Genomic DNA, 25,160 nt, shown 5'->3' with positions numbered 1-25,160 from the left:
GTCCTTTACCATAGGCAGTTACACTAGGTAGAAATTAAGTGCACACTCCTTATGCTACAGCAACTTCTTGCACAATTAATGCATGCTAAATGCGAGGTGATATACTCCATATAAAGTGAGTGTTACGAAGTAGGCGGGTGCTGTACATTTACACTTGGCTTTACTGATGGCAAACTCCCAGGGCAAACAAGCCATAAGTTCGGATGACAGTCATGTGCCAGGTTTGACAGGTTTTACTGAGAGACCTGGAAGAAGTTTTGACACACCTGCTAAGGCATGGACATGCTTTCTCTAGCTCAGCTGCCCTCCTCATCCACAGTCCTGGAATGCACCCATCTTGCAGCAACTGATGGGCTGGGGACCTTGGTCTAGGGACCTGCAAGACCTATGTTCCAAGTCCCTGTTCTGCTCACACATTACCCCTTGAAATCAGTTACTTGTCATTTCTTATTTCTCCTGCTGTTCTGACCACAGTCACCATACAACAACCTCTTTTCTCAGCCTGCATAAGCCCAGCCCTGCCACGGCCTCCTACTCAGCCCCGTGGGAGCCTGAAGCTGCTCTGGTTGCAACAGGGAAGCCATAGAAGAGCAGTAAGCCCTTCTACTCTCTCAGAACTTACACCGGTTTTTCAGACACCTGGCTGCCTCAAGTACACAAGACCCTACTGTTCTCACCCACATTTCTCCTCTCCAAAGCCAAAGGCATCTAAATTGATTAGTCTTGCAGCATACAACAGAACATCAACACCACTATGTCTGTCAGCCCGAACTCGCCCTCTCCTTCTAGCTCTCCCCTTAAAAGAGCAGCGCAAAGCTCCAGATCGGAGACCTAGGGTAAAGATAATCTGGTCTGGATTTAGATCCAGACTTCCCCCAAAGCCTGAGCTTGCTTAGTTTCAGACTCTGGCTGTCCTCAAGCAGTAGGAGCAACGAGGCTGCTCCACTGGAGCCTGATGCCTTTAACACTGGTTTGCTTAGAAGTCTTGTGCCAAAGGGGTATGTGGAGGGGCTTGAATGATTCAGGAAGTTCTCAAAAACAATGCAAGTGAAAATTTATTTTACACATCCTAGGAACAGCCAGTTTCTCTCTGCTGAGGAGTCCATAGCACATTCAATCCATAATTTCCACTGTAACTTGCTACAATAATGAGATTTATTATTCCTGTCGCATGCCATTTCTGAAGACGCTGGAAGGGTGTGGAAGAGGGAAGAGAGATAATTGACTCTCTTATCAGTCACCACTTGCCAAGAGTAGATTAAGCCCTCAAGAGTTATACATTCACACATAAGTGACTCAAGGGAGTCACGCTTATTCCTTTTCTCCTACCTTATACTTTTTTCCTCCTGTCCTACACCCTTTGTTCCCCTATTGTACTCAATCACAACCCCCCTGCAGTGGACAAGTTAGAGAGTGGTAAACAGTTATGGATTTTTCCCCTTCATCATGAGACATCACTTGGACTCACTCCCTTTCCCAGACCTCAAAGCATACCTGATTTCTGGGAGCAGAACAGAGAACAAGAATAGAGTTAATCTTTAGTGATGCAATGAAAATCACTCTCTCACACAGACAACTGGAAAAGCATTTCAAAAGAGCTGTTGTGCCAAGCACCTGAAATTGAAGCCAACCCACACCTTCCTGCTCATAGACACAGCTTGCTTGTTTCCTTCCCAGCACTCTCTCTTCTCTAGTAATTCTACCTGGAACTAAAATGTAAGTCACCACTGAGCATACTTTCACACCAAAACTTTCTGTGCTTTGAGAGGCCACTATTTCCACAACAGAAACACAAATGCTGCTGCATTACAAGTGGGATCACCTCATCTCTCTCTTTTTTTTTTTTTTTTTTAATATAGGTAGTAAAAACACATAAAGCAATCAGATTTGAGGGATGGAACAGGAGAACAGGACACATGGAGATTTGATGGCTTTGATGCAATTTAGGACACTGAGGAGCGGGCAGGTGAGCTGAGCAGCTGGGAAGGGAGGGGAGGAGGGGGCCACAGGAGATGCGGAAAGGGCTACCAGCAGCTTCCTCTCCCAACGCCAGCGTGCCAGCTGGCAGCGACATGTTGCTGGTTGCGTGTGGGCTGTGAATATAACAGAGGAGATGAGCCTTTAGGGGAGGAGATGTCTGATAAATCATTAATGAACAAAAATATGAAGTAATCTGTCTGCCTAGAAGGCAGAATCGTCTAATAATGAGGATGGTGGACTAGGAAGGCGGAGATGAGCTTCCTATCTCCCTCACTGCTGGCACACCAGCTCCTTTTGTTGTGCTTAAGGAGACACACCTGCCTCCTTACATTGAAGGGCTGCTTTCTTAAAATCACCACAGAAACCCCATGATCTAGATGAAAATATGATAATAAAATTTACAGCACTGTGTGAAAGCTGCACCCTCTGTTCCTCTTTCATCACAGGCAGCACACAAAGAACCAATATCCTTTCTCAGAGACAGCGTTCACTAAAACAGGGGGCTTCTGAAAGCCATAACAAAGCCTGGTACAACCTTTCACCAGCACCAGTGGCACTTAATTTTAAATCGATTAACCATAGTACTAACACAGTACTCATTACCCGTGGGTATTTTTTAGCAATCAGACTATTGGTTGGCAATGTAAAGGTATGCCTATCTGTGGACAGGGACACCCTGCTTTCTCTGTGCTCTTTGAAATGAAGAGGAGGAAGCTTGAGAAATGATGCATTTGTGTTTATGGGGATAGTGCCAGTGGAACCAGACACAGGTGGTCGGAAAGCAAAGAGGTTGTCGGGGAAGGGGCAGGAGGTCAGCGCCGTTTCTTTTTGCATAAAGACCTGGCAGGATGTGTCATGCAGCACAAAATGTAATGAAAAAGTAATCATCAGTTCTACACACTTTTTAGGCTTATTTGGAAAGATACTCACAAAGATGATTCTTGATTCGCGTGAAGTCTTTAACTGTTCTCTCTATTGTGTCCAGTTCTGGGCCCCTCAGTTCAAGGAGGACAGGGAACTGCTGGAGAGAGTCCAGCACAGGGCAACAAAGATGATTAAGGGACTGGAGCACCTCCCTTATGAAGAAAGGTTGAGGGAGCTGGGTCTCTTTAGTTTGGAGAAGAGGAGACTGAGGGGTGATCTCATTAATGTTTATAAATATATAAAGGGTGAGTGCCATGAGGATGGAGCCAGGCTCTTCTCAGTGGCAAACAATGATAGGACAAGGAGTAATGGGATCAAGCTGGAACACAAGAGGTTCCACTTAAATTTGACAAATATCTTCTCAGTGAGGGTGACAGAGCACTAGAACAGGCTGCCCAGGGGGGTTGTGGAGTCTCCTTCCCTGGAGACATTCAAAACCCGCCAGGACACATTCCTGTGCGACCTCACCTAGGCGTTCCTGCTCCAGCAGGGGGATTGGACTAGATGATCTTTTGAGGTCCCTTCCAATCCCAAACATACTGTGATATTGTGATCCTAAACACTCTGAATATTCAGGGATTAAACAGTTTTAATAAACACCTAAGAAAGACATGGCATGGATCAGTTTGAATCTGTCTGATGTTGGTACATCTGTGGGATAAGAGACACAAGAGCTTTATCATTCAATGTACTTAAAACATGGTTTTCCAGAGTGAGTGATGCACAAATTGCAGGAGAAACCATAAATGGAAGACACATATGGCCACAACAGAGCCTGTGTATATAGAAACTTCACCAAGCACCTGAGCAGATCTGTGGTGTTTAACTGCATAACTATTTGTGGTGCTGAAGTCCAGTTTAATTATCCTGCCAAATGCCCCTGAGCCACAACAAGGTTATTACTGTTTACCAAAGGACCTGCTCAGGCAATTTTACAGGAACATTGCCTGTGCTTAATCTAATTGCTAAGAAGCTGCTAAAATTATGTTAGAGCTGGAAAGACCCACAAAGAAGCAGGAAGATTAAAACAGTCTAAGAAGCTCCATGATGCTGTTCCTGTAAATCACAGTTGTGGTGATTTGAGGATGAGCTCCCTGGAGGTTGCCAGTTGCTGCCAGACACTGTTTTCCACCCAGAACAACCATAATGCAGGTGAGATGACTTACAGCACACAAAAGTATGATTTCTCACGTACACTGGTTACTGAATACATTTACATAATAAGCAGGGTTTGTAAAGTATCCACTGATGATGCCATACAGATTTAAATAATCTGCAGCATCAGACTGCTATTTGCAAGCCATGTCTGACACTTAACAGACTTTGCAAAAGATTTCACTGGGCTCCAGTGAAGAATCCTATTTTTCAAGCTTTTGTTTAATCGTAAGATCTACAAAATTTAACTAATGGATTGGGATGGCTCAGGTGTTTCCAAACCCTTGCAGGAAAACAATGCCCGACATCAGAAGGAATTACTTCTGTAAATTACAGAAGGTTTAATTGGAGACTGCTGGACATGTTAACCTACAGTCAAGCTTGTTAACACAGTGTCTGTACAGCATTATCTGCCAAATAACCACAGACGTTCCTTTGATGAGTCACTTACTAGTTTACGTCTTGCCAAACTGACCAAGAACAGATTTTGGCTGGTGCCGTTACCAACAGCTACTTCGACACATTGTGTGGACTGCCGTGATTTAACTTCTGTACCGCCTGCTATTAATATTTTGCTCATGTGTTCTGGGTTAGAAAAAAAAAAAAGAAAAAGTGCTCCCTTCACACTCCACCACTCCACAGACATAGATGAGCTGAGGACAGATGACCTGGATTCAAACTGGTTAAATACAAGAAAGGGCAAGTCGCGAGCAGACAAAGCAAGCTCTAAGGGGATTTCTCTCAGTCTTTCACAGTTTTCTGGTGTTTCAACCAGCCCTGACTTGCAGAGCATATTAAATTTGCATCTCTCCCTGTCCACTGTCATTAGAGAACTGTCTGTCAAAGAACAGATTTCTATCAGAACTGGTTATCAACCTGAAGAAACTATACAACTAGTTGTCAGCTGTGCCTAGGGTCTGTTCCTCCTCCACCGTGGAACTGAAAAGATTCCTATTTTTTGTTTATTATTATTTTTCATCCTTATTTTCCTGGTTTAAATAAGGAAAGTTCTTATCTGGGTGACAAGGACAAATATCTCCAACCCAGAAGAGCCTAAAGTTACTCCTTAAAGCTCCTGGAATTTACCCCAGATGTAAGAGATCGAAAAGAAAATGAAGTTAGTAAGACATTGACTGTATTCATTAGTAGCTTCTGAAACAGATATAGTGTGGGAAAAAAATACCATGAGAATTGCTGGTTACAATGGAAGTGAAGCAACAGTGATAATTTAACAAAAAAATTCTCTACAGAGCAGCACTCTTACAGTTCCTGCTGAAGCAGGATGGTTGCCTGGAATGGTACCGGTCTCCCACAGTATCGAGGAAGAGTTTTGCTAGAGAAGATGTGGTTAAAAGTCAGGGCTTAGAATCTCTTTTCTTTAATCAGAAGTACTACTAGGGAAATCTTTAATACAGCAATAGAAATTTAGGATGTTAAGCAACAGAAATATTATAACATAGCAATTAGAAGTCCCCCCGCAACACATGTGACTTTCAATGATGTCTCAAATATATGCCTTAAAGGAAAAACATAATTGTCTTTCGATTTCTGGAAACTTAAAGGTGCTGTAAAAGGGGCCTTGCAACACTGGAGTAACAGGTCTGTGTCTCCCACTAAATTTAGAACTCAGGTCTCACATATGTTCACCCCACTCACACATGCATAAAAGCATGAGAAAAAGCGGGTGCAAGTTTGGGGACCTAAACTGGGTGAGAAAAGCAAAGTAACAAAACAAATTTGAGTGTGAGCTCTTCCCACAGACCCTTCCTTGCCTGTGCACAGTGAGCAGCTCGAGTGCTTTGGTCTCTCTGCCTGGAAATGTGGCTCCTTTCTCCAAGCTTTGCCCAACATCCACTTTCCGAAATCTCTTCAAGGTGGGCTGCTTTCTGCCTATCATGCAACACACAGCCTTTTTGCACACTGCTGCAAAAGATACTAGATGAACGGTGTTACATCTTTTACTGAGCACAAGACACGTGAAACTGCTTAGAGCAAGAGCAGAGCCACAGCTGCGTGCAAGAGTCACTGTTGTTGATAATAGTCAATGGCATATTCCGCACCTGTGACCAGACAAGTTTCTCCAAATAACTGTTTCTGGATAACATCTACACCACATGCAGAGGGTGACAAACACATGGAAGGCACATGGTGCACTAACACAGAAATGATGAACACTTTAGTGCCAATGTGCAAGAGTTCTGCTTTACACTAGCCGTGCAGCCTGTGTCTTTGGCATGCTCTCACTTCCTTGAGGGGAGCAAAAGGCCGCTGCAAGCGGTTTCTTGATTCAACATAAGCTTTTCTTCTGCTTTGTCAGCTTTGAATAGTGCTTGCTTTCTCTCATCTGAAACATGTGGATTACAGTCTAACCCAAAAAATAAAATGAAGATACAACTGTGCATGCTAATCCCCCAACAACATCTAACAACATACAGGAAAGCTGGTGGTTAGACTCAAACTAAGCCTCCCTGTGTAATTACAGGCAGTTAGAGGGCAAAACTCAAGAATAAAACATTTTAAAAAAGCAAATGGACTGAGTTTGGGCTCCTGCAAAGGCATTTAGCAGATTCCAAAATGATCACAGAGGATATCTTAAAAATAAGACTGTGGATTTTGCGTAGTCTTTGCAGCCAAAAAATATGTCACTTGACTCACATACATTTTTTTTCTCTGTGTTTTGACACATTTGGTGGAATCACCGTGGTAGGAAACAATGAGAAGTCTACAGCATCTATCAGCTGTCAGTCTCTATGTTTTCCATATGTCTACAGATGTACTTCCAGTTATCCTGCTCTATAGATAGAGCAGAATCTCACGTAATGGATCTTCCATCAGCCTCTGCCTTACAAGAATAAAGACACAGTTGCCTAAACATTTCTTAAAGGATGTAAATGGAAAGAAATGGGGGTAAAATGGAATTATGTTTGATAGTAAACAGCATGCAGAAAGACACTAATGTCCTAATATTAGTGGAGGGGGAGGGAAATGGACAACAAGTCTGTCACACACAACCAACCAAGATCACAGCAAAATGAGGACTGATGATTCAGTCTGGTTACAGCTAACTAGTTTCAGAATCCATCACAGCAATGGGTGCTGGTACACCGATGCAACCACTAGCTTTAAGCATACTGTACTATAATTTGGTGTAAGTTCCCACTGAAAAGAAGACAAACTTTTAATAAACAGCAAAAGAGGGCAAGTAATGACCTGAACTCCTGTTTCCAAAGTGTGCAGTGGAAGCTTCTTTCTACAGAGTCTTCTTTTTAACTAGCATCTTAACTGCATGAATGGGAAGGTCTGTTAACCAGAGACAAAAGTAGTTAATATTTCATATCACATCTAAGATCCATGCATATTTTTAAACTAATAATTTTACAAATAATCTAAAAAGTTTCATGCTATTTCTGTTTTTATCCTTCTGCTTGTAAAGCCACTTGTTTCAGTTACAATTTTTGCACAAAAAAACCCCCACAAGTTAAGAAGTACAATTTGATTAAAAACAACAAAAAACAAACAAAGAAACAAACAAAAATAAAGGCCCCCCTCCCCCAACAAAAACAAAACACCAAAAACAAACCCAAAACTTATTCCAGTAAATCAACATGGTCTGAAAGGCTGTTACAGGATTAGATACCACCTGGTAGGACTAGAAGGGCAGGATTCAAATCCCTTACAGACTGAGCTACTAGATTTTATATTTCCCACTACCACTGTTACATGGCATGATCAAGGATGCACACAATCTTCAAGGCTTTTCAAGCTTCTGCCAGAGTGAAAAAGCAGACTTCTCCCTGTGTTATAACACTAAATGGGTTGGGCACGAATGACATTTACACAGTTGAATCTTTTATTATTTTCTCTTCCCTAAAAACAATAGAAGCAATATGGGTCACAAGGACAAAACACTATTTATTACAAGGCTGTATAAATCTCAATTAGCCCTGAGGTTTCCAGGGTGATACCTTCAGCATGAACACAAACTTCTCATGAATTTAAGCTTATTGGATATTTTCTAAAAAATCGCCATCAGTGATTTCCCTGACAACGTGTCTTGGGAAAAGTTGACTCCCCAGACTAGAGGACACTGTGTGAAAGCCCTTGGAGCCCATGAATGCTGCTCACCATTGCTAGCAGGGCTGCTGCAGGATGATGCAAAGCACTCCCCAACAGAGCTTCCCACCTTTGCTGATGGGGAGTGACATGTCAAGCAGGCATCTCCCCCACTACTGAGCACCGGCCTTCAAGATCCACCCATTTAATCTTTATTTTGAAGTGGGTATTGCGACACAGCACTGCAGGCATTCTCACAACATGCACTAATATACAATCTTCACACCACCTTCTTTAGTTTCTCTTCTTGGTTTTTCTGGATTGCTTCCCAGGCTTTCTTTTATCTGTGAGCTTTGCAAACTGATTAATATAAATAACTCAATGTCCAAAAATATTCAGCTTTGGTAATCTGCAATGAGATCTCTCCTCTTCTTCATGTTTCTTTATACGCAGTTTCATTATGTTCGTGCCAGATGAGCATTTAAGTGAGAGGGAGACGTAATGAGAGATGAAGAACTAGAGCAGTGTGCTTATGCCATTAGGTGGAAACAGACACTTGTGCCTAGAGATCCATACCAAAGAAATAACTTGTCTATATGCAAAGTATTTAGTGCCCAACATAAAGTTTCACAAATGGCACAGGGAAATCTCCTAAACAAATCCCATCATAATTAAATCTTCTTGATACTGTAGTATCCTAACACATGCATTCTGTCCCCCATTTAGTTTCAGCAACCTCCACTGTGTTGGGCTGATAAAATAATCTCCCAAATGACTGTAGCTCTAAAATCGATTAAATCCATGAAGTATTGATGAGGTAGAATTAATGTCGAGAGAATTACATTAACCACCTCCCTCCCCCTCTATTTCATAAGAGAAACTCTCTAGAAGTAAAGCATCACTGTGGCTGTCCTACAAAACACAGGACGCTCAGGTCAGGATAATCTACATCCATCCACACACCTTAAACTCTAGCTGTACATGTATCTGTCACTACAACATGTATTCATTCAGTAAGAGTCTTATCCACAGAAACAGCCCTATTTGATGCCCAGAAATCGTGCTTTCTATTTCTTTCAATCCCAGGTGTGATTTGTGTCTCACACAGAGTGCATCATGCAAACCAGGCCCCAGGTAAGAGCCCCATCTCTCTCTGAGGCAATTCCTCGCTCCCTGTGCTGCCGGACTCATCAGCTGTGGGTTCAGAGCATTACCTACTAAGACCCTGTTACTGCCTGATTATAAACTTGGCACAAACAGTCCACAGTTTGGCAATATCCTCTACACTGGATGTTCGCTGGGAGATTTTTTTTTCCTTGCTTTGTTGCTGTTTTGGATTTTTGGCATGACTTCAGCCAAAATTTTTCAAGCTAAGTCTGAAACAAAGCATGGGAAACTGGAGTGATTTGTTCATGTTAAAAGCTTCTGGTCACCCCTTGAACAACATAAGAAGTTTTGTGATTTGGACCATAAACTTGCAAGGTGTCAAGGCAAAATCTTTGTATTTTGATCTCTGCAGAAAATTCCCAAACATGACTGAATTACTAACAACTGAAAAAGTAAATCTCCATTAGCATGAGCTCACTAAGGAGGTGATGCTTCCTAGCAACTAAATTCCCTGGAGATCCCACCTACAATGAATGCCCCAGGATCCTGCTACCAGCTGGGTGGGACCTGCCTGTTCCAAGCTGCACTTACACTTTAATATTAAATAAACAGGGCTGGATGTGAAATCTGGTGTAAGGCTGTTCCATATCTAAATATGAACTCATAATGGGTTGGATGGTAGTGGCCCCTGCAGTGTATCACATATAGGTTTTTATTTAGTCCTCCAGAGAGGAGGAAGGGGAACAGAAGCTACAAGAACATTCCAGCATGATGGAACAGGCTTTTTGTATCAACTGCACAGTGACAAAAATACCCTGATGCAGACATGGAAAAGAGTAAAGTTGATGCAACGCTCCCTAAAGCAACCTCTGAATTTTCAAATTTAAAGGTTTTCTTTCAACAGAGAACTTGGAGGGTTTGATATCCAGATTTAAAAACAAACAAACAAACAACAAAACCCAACCAACTGACCACTTGCAAAATCCTATCATGGATCTTCAAGCTGTTGTAACATCATGATCCACCACAAACACCTCTGCTGTTGAGCCAGCAAAGAAAGCTGGGAGGTAGAGCTGCACATAGCACTCTGCTCCATCTGCTGTCTTAACTGTCCTTTTCCACTTCTTCTCCAGTGGCTACCGCAAGAGGGACACCAAGATGGATGGCCCACAGACCAGCTCTCTTCTGCTGAGCAATTCCAACAACTGGATCACCTCAACTTCAGGGAGAAAAAAAAAAAAAAGAAGCAAAAAGATAAAAAGAAAATACAAAAGAGAAAAGAGAAAAAAAAAAAGCTATACTAAATGGATTACCAGTGAGAAGTAGGAAAACACTTGAGAAGATGACAGAGACTGACATAAAGATCTCTTCTGCAGGAGACTGGAACATAACCTCCCTGTGTAGGGTTATCTGATTTAATAAATTCAACATAAGTATAACAATGTTCCACATCTCTTAAAAGGGCAGACTAAATCCAGCCTGGTCAGGATTGGAGACAGGCAGTTCTGGGCAGGTAAAAAGCTCTATTCCTCAGAAATCTTCTGGACCAGATTTAACATTTACCACACCCAGTGGCACCAACATGTTCATCTTTTGCACAGACTAGACTGGAAGAAAAGAAACAGACTAAAATTGAAGGAATTACAAGCATAGCATAGCAAATCTTGGTAAATCCCAAGATATTTTAAAATGCTCAAGCATTTCCACATACTTTCCTTCCTAAGGATGCACAACAATCTTCAGCCCATAGGAAGTGATAAAAAAGATATGCAACAGAAGCACATTATGAAGCACATCACTGCCCAAATTAATGACTCTGGAAAATGAAAAGCTTCTACAAATAGGACTAAAATGCATGAGGTCAGCCCTAATTACAGAGAACAGCTAATGATTCTGGCAAAGCCTCTTGTGGGCATGGCAGAATACAGGTAAAAAAGCAAAAGTTATAGTGGGTTATTTTTGCAGTGAGAGCACATATCACAAGCTGTTTGCAGATAATGCATAGTTGCTCTATAATACTTCATGTCAGAAACCTGATGTAAGAAGAATCAGCAAGGGAACTTCAGTAGCATTTTTTGTAGGTGTCTAGGTTGTAAATAATTGTATCATACAAATTGGACACCCAGGAATGCACAGGGCATCGCAATCTTTCTAAAGACAAACAAATTTAATATGCATAAAGTTACTGAAAATTTGTTTTTATATAATTGCTAAGAAACAAAGCGGGTACTGCCTGCTATATTTCTATTTCTTTAAAACAGAGAAGAAAAATGTGACTGTCCTTAATGGGGAAAGAATGAACCAAAACAAAACACCTGATGAGTGTCTTAGGAGCTGAAATCCAGATTTTCCATGATACAGCTGAGCAACTAGGAATAACCAAAACCATTGTTCAAGATGTCTAGTTGCTTCTAATCTACAGAGAAGTGTGTGAAAAGGAGCGTAGCATCTCAGATTTGAGCTGAAACAACAAAAAGCATTGAACATGGGGAGGTACCTCTGCCTAAATTCATAATGAAAAGAGCAGCATACTTCCAGGCCCCAAGGCATATATTCATCTTCAAGACCTGTGTCTGAAGCATTCACAGCTTTCCTGGGAAGAGGAAATCTATAGGAAAAGGAGGAACACACCGTGGCACACCTGGCACAGGAAGATGCAGGTCAGGTTTATGGAACAGCAGCCCCTCTATTCACTTCACAGCTTGAATCCCCTCTGATCTTGTTGGCTGTGACCAACTACAGGGTCTACAAGAACAGGGACAGAACAGCATACTGTACAGCATAAGTCATGCCTAGAAATCTAAAAACCTCTTCTGAAAGGCAAGAGTTTCAAGGGGAGTCTAGACTGGCAAAAAGCAGTCTGACTAGGGCTAAAAATAAAGCACAGATCGCCCCAAGGTTTTCTGTCCTACATCAGCCATGCTTTTTGGGATTCCTTGAAGCCATGCAACTGTTTGATGTGGAGGGACGGCCGTTCCATGACTGCCTGCTGAACTCTGCTCAACGCAAGGCAGGTCAAACCGGTAGTGCCACACAAATATCTGCTCTGACATCCACAAGGCTGCTTTACAGAAATCTCATCAAAAGAGGTCTCTTCTCACACTGCTCAGAAAGATATCATCAGCTCTTAGCTGAAGAAGTTTTAAATTCAGCCAAGATTTCCCTGCCAGCATTCAAGTATATTTCTCTAATCAGCTCCTAAAACCACTATGAATATTTGATCTGGAGGCTGCGTGACCTTGTCTAGGACTTTGATACAAAATGAATAAATAACTGCTGAGCCTCTGAGCTCAGCTGCTATGTCAAGATAAATTCAGAATATTCTCTTGATGTCCAGTCCTTCTTGGATTCAGTGGGTTATGGACAAAGACTGGGCAAAAGTGTTTTCTTGCCTTACATTTCTTGTAATTATTTTAAATCTCTCTGAGAATCTGGAATGCCATAGGCAAACCTACAGTAAGGTCAGAAACTCAAGGTTCCTGATTTTTCTACCTCAAAATAAGATTTTGCAAACAGCTTGAAGTGGGAAGAGGTGAAGGAACAGTTGTGAATCCCCTCCGGCAGGGGGATTGGACTAGATGGTCTTTTGAGGTCCCTTCCAATCCCTAACATTCTGTGATTCTGTGAAAAACAAACAAAATTTTCAGGATCTGTTTATATATTATAATGTCTTCAGGAAAACAATATTAAATTCTAGGGCAAAATCCTGGAGCACGGAGTGGTACAAGCACAGCTTCAGACTGACTTGAAGAAATTACATGATGTTTTCAATCTAGCAGTCAAAAGTGTTTCTTTTCATTGTCTTATATCTCTAAGCAAGTCAGGAAATCAGGTAGTTTTCAGGAGATTCTGTTAGCTAACCTTCTCCCAAGTCAAGGAGCCATGGTCTTCAAGTCTGAACATGAACTCATGAACTATAGGTTGAAAAACACCATCCAAGTAGAACCTCTGTAAACCACATTGTGGTGGTCGGGTTTGTTTGGTTTGTTTGTGGGGTTTTTGTTTGTTGGTTTGGTTTTTTGTTTTGTTTTTGTTTGTGTTTCCCCCCCACGTTTTTTGGTTTTTTGCGGCTAACAAGTTTACTGCATTTGTGGGACATCATATTTCCTTTGGGGTCCTCTCACAGGCAGAGAAGATGCAAAGTCTACACTGATCGACAGTGAGTAACATCAACACAAAGCACCAAGGAAGTACTTTTTCACCCTCAGGATGGTCAGACGTGGGAACAGGTGCCCACAGAGGACATATTGTTTCCAGTACTTGGCATCTAGTTGAATTTTGAAAACCAAGGCCCTGAGCAACCTGGCCTTATAGGACCTGTTTCAACTGGGGGTTTGGACAAGAAGACATCTGGCAAATTCCTCCAACCAAAATTATTCTGTGATTCTAAGAAACATGCTGCTGCTTTCTCTCTCACTGCTTTTGAGCTATGCTCTTTTATTACGGCCAACCACAGAGGCTAGGCTGGCCTCAGCAGATGCATCTTTGAAGGGAAATTAAAACACAACAATCTGACTACCAGGTCTGCTGAGAAACTTTTTATTTTCTCTTGGTATTACATGGCATCACTAATTCTGAATTATGACTCTATTCCTTGACCTGTGAGCACCACACACAAAGATCAGCCAATCTGTACTGGATATAGGCGCAAACTTAAAACATGCCCAATTGTCAGAAAATCCAAACTGTAGAAAGAAAATTGCTTAAAAGAATGAGCTACAGTAAGGTTTACCCAGCTACCACTGCACAGGACCTTTTGTGCATTTGGCCAACTTCTTTGTAAAATTCTGACATTGGTTTTCTTACGTTTTCTTGTCTTTAAGACATTACATTCTGCAGAAGGCTAAACAATCTACATTTAAACATCTGCTAGCTAATCCAGATCTTTCTGTGTGATTTAACAACATCTGTTGGTTTTTTTTTTGTTGTTGTTGTTTTGTTTTGTTTTGTTTTTTTTTTTTTTTTAAATGGCAGAAAAGAACAAGTGTTCTCACAGACCCAGTCTTTGATTTTCAGTTTTCTACCCTGCAGGCTATCTGACTCTGAAGTCTTCTGCCAGCGGAGAATAAGCCAGTTTTCATCTGGAATCTGCACATACTGGCTGAAGAAAAAAATACCAGTCCAATAACCCGCTCAGCCAAGAGAAAGGACGGACACAATATTCTGCTGGCCTTTTTTTCCCAAGGTTGATGGTGATTGCTTGGCACCAACCAGAACTGTGTATATTGACAGTCTACTAGAGGGCAAAGAAAGATAAGCCTACAAACTGCTCCAGATCTGCTGCCTTTTTTTTTTCTCAGGTTGGAAGAGTCTTCTCAGGATTACTTCCCTCCAGTTGGGGCATGTCACTAATTACCTCTCATCCTTCTCTGCCTCCTCCTCCTCCCAGCAGGGCAGCTCAGCAGCACAGACACATCACATGTGACGTGCCATATTCCTGCAGCGCCTGCAGGACCAGAAGTCTGTAGGAAGCTGGTGCCTCTGGAAGTGTTGCACAGAGAACAGCCAGGGAAGCAGCAAAGCTTGTCAAGTGGGATGGAGAGGAGGAATAGGAAAACTGATACAGCACACAGGAGCATTAACTACCTCCTTATCTCTCAGGCATAAGGAAATCACCCTGGCTCCACATGGCACGTGTGCCAGTCAAATGTTCTGGGAATGGATAGGAAGATTTTGGAATGAATGGACACCCCCAACACTTTGGGAGTTATTATTTTTATATATCTACATATTTTTACATTTCTATATTAGTTTTGCTCCTGATGTTTTATACCACTAGCATGCTTTTTCGTTTCCCTTGTTTCTAAATCAGGCCTTCGTGTTTCTTCCACTCTAGGTTTTAGCTCAGCCACTCTTCAGCAGAATATAACAGCTACACACACAATAAACAGATGCCACTGGAGCAAATGAAACTACATTCCTCGCCCTAAGGCCTAGCATGCTGTTTTCTGTCAATGCTTCTCATACTGTGAGTCTCCATACCAGAGAAAGAAAAACACATATAATCAACTATGGCTCTGTATTTCCCATCAGCTAAAACACATCAAACTGAAAAAAACTAAAACAATCTTTCTGAAATTCTCATTGAAAATGAAAATTGATCAAGATGCCATCAACTTACCAGAATTTCCCCCCCAAAGAGAGCAAGTTCACGTTCACCACATTTCCTCAGAAATGGCTTGAAAACATGTCCTGTAAAATAAGAGAAAGGGAAAAAAAACTGGTAATTGGTACAACATAAATTATATTACAATTCTTTCTCACTCTGCTAACATTTATCACCAAACTTCTACTGTTTTTCCTGTTTTAGGGAATGAGATAATTGGATTTGAACCTTCAAAACTAATTATTAAATTCCACTGGCATTATGCAAAATATTAAAATAATTGCAGGACTCCCTCAGACTGCTGAGACACATCATGGTCACTGACACAACTGTTCAGGCCTCATGGAGACGAAGTCAACAACATGAAGCACACAGCAGCATACAGCAAGTGTGCCAATTATTTTAGATCCAGTCCTAAAAAATTGGTCAACCCAGTATCTCTTAGCGATTTTTCTTTAACAAACTGTTTTTGAAATATGATGCACATAAGGCTCTTGACAGCCTCCTCGCTTGAAAAATACACAAAGAAAAAATAAACGGGGTTGCGCCACACAGCATTTTTAGACTATATTAATTACTTGGTGTTCTCTAGGAGAACAAAGAGGGAGAAGAAGTAAGTCAATGCAATATCCAATTCAACACACACTAGGGCCACTTTGTAGAAGATGGAGAGCAGAAGCGACAAATGCCATCATTTTGCCAACCCCGAGTAAATTTCAAATGACAGCTGCTCCTTATTTTTCCTTGAGGCAAAAATCTTTGAAAGAACAACTCACGGAGCACAGACTGACAATGATGTTAAAACGTTTAGTTTGTAAACTGCTAGAAGATGGAGGAGCTATGATTCTGCTGGTGTTCAGGTTTGGGAGCAGCAACTGTACAGCAAATGGCGAAGGACACACATTTTAGTGCCCACGTGAAGCCAGACTGAATTTGAACTGCTTTAAATTCCCGTTCCCCCCCAAGTACATGGCTGAATTTTCCACGAGGGAGGCATCTCTGAAATTACTGCTGGATGAGTAACTTTACAGCTATACACAGATGACTTGGAGCCCTGCATTATTGATTGCAAAAACTCGCCTCAGCTGCAGATCTTTGCACTGGCACATCTCCTGAAGGATGCTGTAGGCACCCTCAGGAAAGGAAGGGCCCATGACTTCTTAGGTCAAATTACCTTTATTGGTCATTGTTACATGAAAAGTAGCGAAGAAAATAAAATTTCTATTAATGAATAACCAAACAAATCTTCCTTAAAACATGGCAACTGAATTATAATGCTCTATATCTCGATTAGTAAGTAGACCTCTGATCTCATAAGGCTGAGACCTAATTTTGGGTGGAGAGTTCAGGGTGTGGAGAGAATTAAAAAAAAAAAAAAAAGAAAAAAAATCATTACAAATCAGAAGAGGCTGTTGTGAAAGACTTTACAAACAGACATTTTTAGTCACATAACTACAAACCCAAGTGTTGTCTTCTCTGCTTGCTTTCTCTGTTTAGCGGTTGAGAAAAAAGCCTGGGCATATCAAGGAATAAAGAAAAAAACAAAAACAACACTCCCTCCTCCCCTAACAACTTTTGTGCAGCTTGGCAGAATTTGTGAAAACACTGGGAAAAAGATGGGTCTTGAGTGCTTTGCTCAAACTCAGGGAAGGTGGTTATTATTCCAGTGCCATCCATTTCCCTCCCTAGCTTCCAGGCATTTGGCCTAGAAAGAAAAAAATCAAGCCTAGAAACTCTCTTTCTGCCTCCGACCTAATTGGATAACATCTGCATGCAGAAAAGCTCCGAGCTTAAGAGAAGAGCCAGGTCTGAAACAATCCAATAGCACCTCAACCCCAGATTAGCTCATTATTTTCTTCTACACCAAGAGATTGATTTAATAATTTCCCCAGAGAAGTGACAAGTACGGGAAATTGTACTCCACGCTGCCAGTCCCATAGAATACTTGAAAGATAGGGACTGGCTCCGCTGCCAAAAGGGGCTAAGCACCCCCCCCAGCACTGGTGTGGAGCTTCTGGATGTGGCCCCAGCAGCACTCACCCCTTCTCTTTTTCCCTCCCTCCAGCACAAATGCCTATGCACCAAACGGGGCAAGGGTAGCAACAGGGATTAAAATGAACTGGGTGAATTCTAAAGTTTGCAAAGTAGCTGGAGAAAAAAAAAAAAAAGCTTCTGTTGGCACCAGGGAAAAAAGGGAGGAAAGGATGGCAGATGGATTTGAGGGACAGCTTATTTGGCTGCAGTGCTGGTTTCAACCAACAGTAAAGCTCCACAGTTATGGCACCAGATTGCAGGCAGCTGCCTTAAATACATGCTAAAGGAGTCTAGTCTGGGCCCTCTGATGAGACCATGTATGACAAAAACTAGCAAAAGGGCCAAGTAAAGGGGTGTCTGGTTAAATCTGAGGCAAAGAAAATTTACCACGTTTTGAGCCTTGCAAGATCTTTTGAACTTTGAGGGTGGCAGGTAGAAAGCTTGAAACTTTTCCACGGGATGCTTTTTGCTTGATTTTAGAAGACGATGCAAAACATGCCCTGTCTTTCTGGCTAAAAAGATGAGTTATTTGGAGGTAGATGGGGCAGAGAGAGGGAAGGGAATATTTTTTGCTGCATAAACAGGGGTGAGGGCTGGACATGGCTTGCAGAGAAAACCAAGGATTATTCACGCTTTCTTTGTATTCAGTCTGGGGTCTGTACAGAACTCAGTGTTACTCTTGATGATTTTCATTCTACCTAACCATGTAGGAGGAATATTCCTTTTTCTTGAAGGCTTTGGATAATGTTACTTATCTCGAGATTCTGATCAGCACTTTTCAGAAAAGTTTTGCTGACTTTGGAGAATACAGCATAGGAGGTGTAAATTAAATGAATATAGGCTTCACGGCACACCAATTTTGGCTTCTTTTACAATTAGTATAACAGATAGAAGAGGTGACAAAAGTTTTTTCTGTCCAGAATTACTAATGGAAGACCACAAGCCTTACCAAGTTTCTGTGCTTGGGAAAAATGAAAACCTGGAAGTAGCCATCTGACTATTCAGTGAAAGGTGTGCTTCCTTCACATAAGTCTATTTACACAAACAGTTCTTTTAAGAAGGCATTTAACCTTAAAAAGTTTTGATTTGCTTTGGTTATGCAGAGTTGGCTATAATTGTACAAAGGTATATGCTAATATCCAACAGGCTGCTGGCACCAGCTGAATGGCATACAGTAAACATTTAGGCTTATTTGTTATCCCAGCCAAGGAAAGAGTGGGGAAAGGAGAAATTGCAGGTGAATGAAGAGCGTTAAGAATTAAAACCTTTTCTGAAAAAAAACACATTGAACTCCCCTTCTACTTGCCATCTAAAATCAAATACAGAATGAGGCTATTCTAGAGTACGATCAATTGAATTGTATTAGATTTAAGAAACATCAGCTTCCCACAAGTAGCTGCAACCTGCTACCCATACCCCAGTCTAAAACATATACAACAGGGTCACCCCAAAAAACAGGGAAGTGGTGTCCAAATAAAAACTGTCCAAGAACCTCCTCCTAAATGGTAAGACATGGTAAAATACTTAGCACACCAAGAGACATGAAAAGTTGCTTTGAATCTCAATGATTTAAAACTTGATTTAAAACTTCAAAGAATAGCAAAATACTCTTGGGAGTTACCTTCTGCCAAGAACAGCCTTTTCCTGCAAGCAGCACCAACAAATTGGATTTTTTTCACCAGAAAACCATACCCTCCTCCCAGTGTTGCACATATACCAGCAGTGTTTTTATGTAGCCTTATATAGAAATTGTTTCCTTTTTTGCAAAGAAAAAAAGCATTTTGTGGTGAGTAGCATAACCACACATCATTTGTGTGTTTGGTTTCATGACATTGCCTGCTTCATAAGACAACCCCTGTTTTTTCTCATTAGCTTCCAGATATTCTTTTGTCAGTTCACACTGGGAGCAGAATGAAGTTTATTTCTACTGGCAAAAGAGAAATCACTGACAACAGACACAGTAACTACTTTTTTTCTCAAGCCTGCGTTCCCACATCCATTAACACCTCCCAACTTCAAGGACCTTGGGATCAAGTCCACCATGAACAGTTCTACGTGTGAACCTACAAACACCCTGATTTTTTATCAAAGCAAAAACTTCTCAGTGATAATTGACTCTCCATTTAAAACAAATTAAAACATGATTTCAGGCATAAAGATGGACTTCTCTGTACAGGATCAGATGACTTGTCTGCAAAACTGTGAGATGTAAGCACAGGTCAGTGCATATGTGGTATCCAGACACACACTTGTGCTGCAGTAAAGTTTGATGAACAAAAGCTTGAAACTGATAAAAACAAATAAAAACGTGATTTAAGGCATCAAAACAGTTGCATGGGGGATTCTGGTGTGGTGTATGTTGCAGTTGTTGCAGTTCATGTGAGCTTCACCCAGCTGGAGGAAGTGGCTGCCTGAAGTCTTAAATACTTTACAAATACTAGTAGGTGCAATTCCACTTACGATACTCAAACACAGAAGAAAACCTTAAGTAGAAGCAGCATCTCTGATTCTTCGGCTGCTATTTCACTTGTCAAAAACTGGGAAGAAGAAGATTTCCAGGTTGGAGAACAGTTTACAAATGAACATATCTGGGTGTAACCTGTAAATGAGCTGGATCTGCCTTGTAGAGAAAGTGTTGCTTAGTCTGCAGATCCATAGCCTTTCTTTTTCATATGTTCCAACATAATTAATGTTTGTTTTACAACACATCATATTACATAGATTTTGGGCCATAGACAACCCAGAGAATATTTTTCAGTAGTAGGTTACTATGGCCCTACAGTAAGAGAGCCTTGAGTCACCCTTTTTAAGGCAGGTTGAGGACTCAGGTGCCCAGCAGGCTGCTGACACTGCTGTTCAAACCAATGTATTGAGGTGTGAATGTTCAGTTTTGCCTACAGTATAGCATTTTCCATATATTCGTACCACCTTAAGATTTCTAATCCTACTAAAAACCAAAAACCAACCAAACAAAACACCTTCTAAAAGAAATGTCAAACACAAGAAGAAAAACAATCTCCTGCATGTTGACTTTATATGGCCAGCTTATAAAGGAACTGCACATCTTAACTTACATGAAGCAATCTTTTGTTGTGCAATGCCAGATTACATATAAAGACCCCTTATCCTGTGAACATCTGAAAGTTTTCCAACAATGAAACATTCAAAATTTAAGGGAAGATTATAGGCTTGTTCTTAGACAGAGACAGAAGCCTCCCTGTTATCTTGAAACCATCCCTTGCTAGGCAAGGGTCCCATATAACAGACACACGATATGAAAAGAGCTCGGTCATCAACAGAGAGGGGAGAGCTGAGCAGCAGAAAGAGGGAGCTCCCACAGAAAGCAACTCTTACACCGAGGACAGACACAGGCCTGGACACCAGCAGAAGGAGTTAAAAAAAAACAACCCCCAGAAAACCCAGCAATATCATTAGAAGAGTCCACCAAGATTAAACACTACCATTCTGGTGGTTCTTCTGCCCATGCCAAAAGTTGGAAAGAGGACGGTGGCTACAGGACAAGCACTCTGCATTTTTTCATGTGAAAGTCACTAGATTTCTAAAACAGTTACTTGAAAGCTTTGTGCAGCTGCAGGATGTAAATAAGTATAACTAGGTCCCTCTCTTAAAGGAGTCCTGAAAGAGATTAGTAGTTTCAAAAAAACCCCATTTGTCTACACCATCCAACTTGCGATTGCCTAAAAATATATCTTTCAAACTGCTGCCCTTTCTGTTTGGAGCAGAAGGAACTCAGATGCAAAGTCACTGCTGCAGTGGCAACAAGTCCCAAGTAACAGGAAACATGGGGGGGAGGGGGATAAATCAGGAAAATACAGAGGCTCTGCTGGAAATTTTTCTACTTTTATATAATAGAGATATGAAGACAAAAAACCCACAAACTGTGTTAAAGATCATAAGTTGAACTGCTGCTTTTCCGTGCCACTTTAATCTCCTCACACATCAGATCTATTGACTTATCTTTAGCAGATGTGCTGCTGTCAGCAGGCCCCTGTGTCCTGTGGCTTCCAGTCCTGACAAAGCACGCTGCTTGTTCTCCTTCTCCCTGGGATGTTTCACTCCCACAGGTAGCTTCAGCCCCTCGATATTGAAAACTCAGGATCAGATATATTAGCACCTTGGTCGTCTCTCAACTTTCAAGCAGGATAAACGAAACTAAATGTTCCTTACATTAATAGCTGCTTTTCCAGTCGTCAGCTTGCACTGTAACACAGCAGAGAGCTGACAGCATAAAAGGAGCTTTACCTGAGGGAATGGCAGGAAGATGTGCCATGGGAGGTTCAGGCTGGACATTAGGAAAAGATTCTTCACCCAGAGGGTGGTGGGGCACTGGAACAGGTTCCCCAGGGAGGCAGTCACAGCCCCAGTGTTCAAGAAGCAATTGTACAACACCCTCAGACACACGGTGTGAACTGTGAGATTCTCATATGCAGGGACAGGAGCTGGACTCCACGATCCTTGTAGGTCACTTCCAACTCAGGACATTCTATGATTATATTCTAGGTTTTTATGAGCTGAGATCTGAAGACATCTAACCAAGCACTCCTGCATGGAAACTGCCAGTACAGGTAGAGCCTGAGGATGCATACAGAGAGGCAGCAGAGGCAGTTGCAACGAATCAGAAGGTGTCCAAAGCATTAAGAAATACTCAGTGGTACAGCCAGTAGCTGAGGTGAGCAAGCAGAGCACAACATCGCGAGGGTGCCAGCAACACAAAGGCAAACACGATGGCACTCATCGCCCTCTACTGAATCCTGCCTTCTGAAACCATTCTGCAAAGGTCCCACGATCTGTGGCATCCCTTGCCATTCACACTGCTTGGGAGAGAAGGTGTCTCTCAATGCTGAAGGCCACCCTCAGCACTGGGTGCCCTGACTGCCAGCCCCTGGGTCAGGTGGCCCTCGGCAATCACGAGGGGTGAACAATCCATAAGGGAAGCTATTAGGCAGCTCAATACTGAGAATGTTACTCACATAGGAGGAGCACGTGATGGCAAGGAACATATTTTAGTTTTCAAACAGTAGAAAAATTACTTCATTAATTGCAGGAAGAGTGTTCGCATTTTCCTTGCAGAAAAAATGAGAAGTAGTATGCCCCAAATATTTTTTTTAAAAAGAATGGAGCCCATAGTCCTAAAAATAGCTTGCACTCTTCAACCCCATGTGCTGGTTCCTGGGAAGGCTGCTGGGCACCGAGGAGCTGCAGGAGGCCACAGGGAGCCGGTGAGGCAGGGAGGAAGCCTGCACATCTTTACCAGCCTGATATCCCAGCAGTTTCAGTGAACCCCTTCAACGGACAGAAATAAGCACTGGCATCATTATGAAAGTTAAAAATGACAACAAGGAAAAAAAGCAAGCATAATATAAGATTTTAGAAGCTTTTGTTTTAATAATTGATTTTGCAGTTTGTCTCAAAGAAGAAAATGTTTTTCTTCTGAAGATACAGGATTGACCCTAAAGTACCTTTAACAGAAACTGGTTAAACAGCATATTTAGAAACCCTCTGCAGAAGCAGTAAAGGCCATGTAGCAGTGCACTTACATTGCAATGTAAAAATAGGTTTCTATATAAAAAAATGTGTTTTCATAAACAATTGTTTTGATAAACAATTTTTTCCTTTCTCCTTAAGGGAGAACCTTACTTCTGTGATAAACACATTTGTGCTTTAATCAGTGTACAAGGTTTTAATTAAGGACATCATATTCATGACGTACTATGAACTTATACAGTATATCTAGAATATATATGCTAATGTTGCAATGCTATAGTACCCATAATGTCAGCCATTCCCATTGTGCAAGAAATCATAAAAAATACACACGTGGGAAAAAACAGTCTCAAGTCCTGGCCAATTTACTTCCGGGCTTTAAAAGTATAAAAAATTCAGCATGTATCTTGTACTCTTGGGACAAACTGGGTGGGGGGAAGAGAACTGTGCATTACTAAGAATTTCTTGTAGCTTTTGATTCAGAGATTTTAGCTAATTTTGAGTATGACAAATAATATCTATATTATGTACATGTAACACTTTAATGGATTAATCACTGTGCATTTTGTATATTTGGTTTACCTAACTATTGTAGTCCTGAAATTGTCTAAGAGTAAAACAAAAGGTGGTACAGTCTGCACTTGGGCCCCACAAGCTGGGGGTGGGGGGGGAGGAGGAACGCCAAGTGTGTCTTTGCAGAAGATACACCACCTACACAGGGTCACATTTCCTGATGTAAAATGTAAAAATGTTGAAAAGAGGCTGTAATTTTGCAAGGGTGAGCTATTTGTAAACTTATTTCTGAATCAAAGAAAGGCCATGAAGCAAAAAGTAAACAGTGTAAGGAAAGAATATAGCAACAGGATTAAAACACAAACAATGAAAACACTGCACTGTAAACTAATTATTAACTACAACGAGCTGAAAATAAACTGTTTCCGTTTTGCCATGTTCACTTTCATCCTCTAGGAGTCAGGAAGGGAGAAGACCAGAGGAGGCAGCAGTTTCAGACTTGTGGAGCTTATCAAATCCCAGATCGGGTGATTAGAGTAAAGCTAAGAAGAAAACATCCTCTCTCGACACCTCCCTCCCTCCCCAGAAAGGAAGCCCGGCCTTTAAGACCAATCTTCAATGTTTGTTTGTTGCTCTTTAAAGGATTGCTCTGGAGAGCATTTTTCCTAAGCTGTTTTTATCTCTTTCTGGAAGTTTCAAAATAAACCAGAGTACTAGAACTGGAAGAACAGAAAACATGACATTCTGTTTTGTTTTGTTTTTTAGAGTGAGACAAGTGGTGTGAAGCAAATAAAGTCCTTGTTTGTCATACAACACAAAGTGGAAGGGAATAAGAGCTTTAAATCTGAAGAGCATCATTGCAAAACCTAAGAAAAATCACAGATAAACTGAGGGTGGGAAAAAGTGAAAAAAAGAGGGCCGTCCCTCATGCTACTTCACTGGTTATTTATTTACTTATTTTATTGATGAGATCTCATGTTAGTGAATTCTATATCCAGGAAAGCAAAAAAAACCCACCAACCCAAAGTAGTCACTGTAATTATGACAGTTTACTTTCCAAAAAACCCTGCTCTCGAGTGGCTTCCAAAAAAGACACTCTCATAATGAAAAACAGGAAATTAAATTCTCAGGACGACACACTAGAAGTACAAATGAAAAGATTTTGGAGTGACATAATTACTTCAGCCTCAAGCACAGGATCAAGTCTTTATTCTTTCATGCTGCCCTTAAATACATCAGGTCTCCCCTTGGAAAGTGAGTGTCCCAATGTGAACCAGAATTAACAAAAGGTTTATGTAATTCTAGGATTCCGCTACATTAATATAAACCTATTTGCAATACAAAAGCCACACAAAAGCATTTATTTTGCTGAAATAGTCTATGGATTTAAGATGTCATTACTATTCAGCATAACCCCTCTGACTTTTTCTGGTCTTTTGTTTCTCAAGATTAAGCAAACGCCTGAGCCGTGGAACTAATGAAACTGGATTTCCATCTTGATTGGGCTTGTGGTGCTAAATTTACAACGTGAGCCCTTCCCAGGCTGCATCCCAGCGCTCCTGGCTCCCCCACATCCCCAGGGTAGCCGGTACACAGGAATATTTGCTGGGCAAGCCTTGCTGCAGCTGCTGGCCAGCTGCCCCAAGGGTGTCTGCAGCACCCTGCCCCTGCCCCCCTGCAGCCCCATCTCCTTGCAGCAGCTAATGCATCTGAGAAGGGGCAGGGAACCCTGATGCTGCCCCTGGAGCTCCTTCCTTGGATGGAGACAGCTTGCAAAGTTATA

The 25,160-nt window shown here is 41.5% G+C and overlaps 1 protein-coding gene across 7 annotated transcripts in view; it reads right to left on the bottom strand.

Moving 5' to 3' along the window:
* Positions 1-25,160, bottom strand: part of FYN (FYN proto-oncogene, Src family tyrosine kinase) — a 141,343-nt gene that overhangs the window by 65,497 nt on the left and 50,686 nt on the right. For 5 of the 7 annotated variants that reach the window (XM_071806630.1, XM_071806627.1, XM_065833145.2 and 2 more), the window contains exon 2: positions 15,341-15,411. The gene's annotated coding sequence lies outside the window, so the exon portion shown is untranslated. Of the gene's footprint in view, positions 1-7,269; positions 7,360-15,340; positions 15,412-25,160 lie in introns of all 7 variants that reach the window. The other 2 variants (XM_071806628.1, XM_071806632.1) reach the window with 1 other exon arrangement.

This window comes from Patagioenas fasciata, chromosome 3 (genome assembly GCF_037038585.1).
Source record: "Patagioenas fasciata isolate bPatFas1 chromosome 3, bPatFas1.hap1, whole genome shotgun sequence".
NCBI classification, from domain to species: domain Eukaryota; kingdom Metazoa; phylum Chordata; class Aves; order Columbiformes; family Columbidae; genus Patagioenas; species Patagioenas fasciata.
This window is presented reverse-complemented; position numbering and strand designations above follow the sequence as displayed.